This window comes from Astyanax mexicanus, chromosome 2 (genome assembly GCF_023375975.1).
Source record: "Astyanax mexicanus isolate ESR-SI-001 chromosome 2, AstMex3_surface, whole genome shotgun sequence".
Taxonomy (NCBI): domain Eukaryota; kingdom Metazoa; phylum Chordata; class Actinopteri; order Characiformes; family Acestrorhamphidae; genus Astyanax; species Astyanax mexicanus.
The window spans coordinates 30,156,702-30,160,574 of NC_064409.1; positions in this window are offsets into that span (position 1 = coordinate 30,156,702).

A 3,873-nucleotide genomic window follows, 5' to 3' on the forward strand; every position below is an offset into this window, starting at 1 on the left:
GTCGCTCTTACTGACTCCACGTGTTTGGACTACTTCAAACAGAACGGGCCTGTTATGGGAAAACGGGCATGTGTAGTTTTAACCATTAGGTTAACATCCGTTTCAGAAATGAAAAAAATAAATTATCCGATCACTGATTTTACGTATAAAATTGGAATACGAACTAATAAAATACTTGCCGCAGTCCGTGTACATTTTGATAGGTTGATTCTTGAACTAAATAGAAAATAGAAGAAGTGACAAAAGACTCGTTTCATCGTTTTTTGTTTGTTGTAAACACACTAAAACAGAAACTGTAGTTCAGTCCGACTTTCCCCTATGTCTTCAAAACTAACATATGGTTCATTATTTTGATGGCGAATCATGGGCGGGCTTAAAGCGCTCTTCCTACCTCATTGGTCAGTATGAGTGATCACGTGCTCTCAGAAGCGTTGTATAGGTAAAAGTCCCAGTAAAACTCTCGGGCGGCAGGAGTAACATACGTGCAGCAATATATCTGATATTTTCTCCAATTCGGTCGAATTAATGCGTGTTTCACTTGTTACCTGTAACTTATTGTACTGGTATTAATGGTATGACTCTCATCTTACAGCACTTGTATATATATATATTTTGTGTCATCAGCGATAAGACTGGTGTCTGGCTCGTGCAACCAAAAGAACAAACACTCCACACAGAGCTGTAATACTCGTTGTCACGGTGTACACTTTGTGATACTATTGCTCGTCTGTTTAGACCGGATTACTATCAGCGTGCATGTAAACTTAGCTTTTCCTCAGATTGTGGAGTACATATACAGTCCTCAGTCAGAGTCTACAACCTAAATTTATTTGACTGGATTTGGAGAAAATATGAGATATATTGCTTCGCGTGTATTACTTCTCCTGCCCGAGATTTTACTGGGACTTTTTTTCCCGAACAACGAGAGAGCACGTGATCACTCAGGCTGACCAATGGGGTATGAAGAGTGCTTAAAGCCCGCCCATGATTCGCGATCAAAATAATTAACCATATGTTCGTTTTGTAGACATAAAGCAGAAACATAAAGTAGGACTGAATTCCTATTTTTTTTCATGTGTTTAAACCAAAAAACAAAGAAACGAGCCTATATTTTATTTCTGCAATTTAAATTGACTGGCCAAAATGTAAAGCGAGAAGTTAAATCCAGCTGAAAATGACATAAGTGATACAGATCGTTACAGATCTATAGTGTGTTTGTGTCATGAATATCAAACGATTAAAATTAACTAATTAATCGCAGTTTGCTGAAATTAATCTTATAATCTGATTTTGATTTCTCCTTCTTAACACTGAAACTTTTAATAAAGGGAAATATAATAATCAATGTAAGATAATCACAGTCTTGTTTTTAAATACAGATTGTATTTTGTGAACTGTGTTCACGTAGCAGTTGAGCTTGGTGTGATACAGCAAAAAACTACTAAAACAGGCAGGACAGTGTTACTACACAACCAAGCTTTAAACACTGTAGCACACTTCACCAGTGTAGCTGAGACCAGTGGTATTAGCGTTAGTGTGTTTAATTAGAGAAATAGATGGTTGTTTTTTATTTAGTTGTGCCAGTATATCATACTAATCATACTTGCTAACCACCTTGGTCATACTCACAGACCAGCTACGCCAATAACTCAAATAATGTCTGCTTGTGTATCTCTTGACTAGCACAGCACATAATGTAAATTGAGTTTCATGGTCTAGCTTGTCTGTCAGTATAACCAGGATGGTTGACCTGTATGATTAATGCTGTTTATCAGGGTATGTTTCTACCAAGATGTGCAGCGTCCCATGACTATCATTTCCATTTTACAGTGGAAATAATTTAATTCTTAAAGAAGGATAATGTTCCAAAACATCTAAATGTTTTAAAAAGGGACCCTATTCACTATCCTTTTAGGGTGTGGTTAATTTTTTCTAGTTTTATAAAGTGTAGTGCATCTTTTACCCAGTGTGTGTAGGAAGGGGGGTATGTTTTTTTTTTTCTTCAAATGTAACAGAATAAGCTGCCTCGCTAAAGCGTCAGAAACGCTACAAAATTTAAATTGGGCACCCCTGATCATTTTTGTGATTTTCCTTTATAAATTGTTGCTTGTTTGGATTAGAAATTGCAGTTAAATATATCTGTGGTCCTGCCAAATCTTAAAGACTCTATCTTGCAGCGAGTGAGGAAATAGTGGGTTCGCACAAAGTGGAGTTAATAGTGGGAGCGACTGTATACCAAAATGACGCCTGAACTGTAGACCTGACAATAATATTATTGCAACTTGGTTTATGTGGCTGTACTAAGAAAATTAGAAAAAAAGCTAATGAGGTGGGAGCTAGGGAAGCAGATTCATGGTATAACCAGGCAGACACAGAGGCTAGCTTATCTAAATGCAACCAATAAACAGTAAGTTGAAAATTAGCAGCCCAATAGTAAAAAATAATGTTGGCCAGTGCCATACCCCCTAAGAGTTTAGGTTTTTGTAGAGTTGACTTCCGAAGCCTCAGGACCTTCTTATTTTAAACAAATTTGTAAATAGTATTGTCAAGGTTAATAAAATAAGATTTAGTAATTAAAAATTGTGATGCATTGTAAAATATATAGAAATCTAAGGAGTATATTCATTTTCATTACATTGATGCACCCTGCTAATCATAGGGGTAGTAATGTCCAATGTTCAGGTCTTGTTTAGTATGTAAAAAAGTTTGAATAAGTTGTATTTAATCAGTTTGTCAAACTTATTTGTTATAAATACCCCTAGATAGGTAAAAGCATGTTAGAAAATCCTGAAGATCAGCCCAGCCATGATGAGGCAATGAGCTACTGGGAAAAGTTCACTTTACAGCGCCCTCCATAATTATTAGCATACCTAGTTAAAATGTGTTAAAAGCCTTAAAATAAATGTCATTTTTATTGCAAAAGCATAATCTCACGGAAAAAATAAAAAAGCAACCTTTAACTCAAGTGAATAAAAAAAAAACCTGTGACACAATTATTGGCATCCCATAACAATTTTTTGGAATGAAATGTATTTAAACAAATTATGTCATTTCTACTGTAGTTTATAAAGTGAATCAAAGTGTGTAGGAACCTTTAATTGGTAAATAATCACTTTGTGTTTCCCTGGGGTGTAAATACAGTATTACAAAAAGGTCTATTTCTCCTACTCATCTGAAACATGGGAAAGACATGAGAACATAACATTCAAGTGTATAGATGTGTGTTGACCTTCATAAAGCAGTCAATGGCTACAAGAAAATAGCCACTCATCTGCAGATGCCCTGATCCACATTCACTGTAAGAGAATTGAATCAAATGGTAGCATGTAGTGTTAAGAGGTCTTCCAAACAACCATCAGGCGCCTTTTACATGCCAACAAGCTGTTTGGAAGGGAAGCAGCACAGAGAAAGCCTTTTTGAGTTATAATCATAAGCGTAAAACAAGCTGTTGTTTACCAAGCTATAGTGGGATTTTAACTGGTACAGTCTGCTTTGGTCAGATGAAACCAAGATAGCGCTTTCTGGTAACAAACACTCAAAATGGGTCTGGAGTAACACTAAGGTTGATTATGCAGGAAAACACTTTATGTCCACTGTTAAGTATGGGGGAGGACGGGTGATGCTGTGGGCCTGTTCCTCCTCTAAAGGACCTGGGGACCTTGTAAGGATACATGAGATCATAAAGTATCAGGATATTTTGAATCAGAATCTGGTGTCCTCTGCCCAAAAGCTGAAGATGGGTCGTCACTGGGTCTTTCAACAAGATAATGACCCTAAACATGTGGCCAATTCTACTCAAAAATGGTTCACAAGGCACAACATCAAGCTCTTGGCCATCTCAGTCCCCAGACCTCAACAAAATAAGAAAAAACT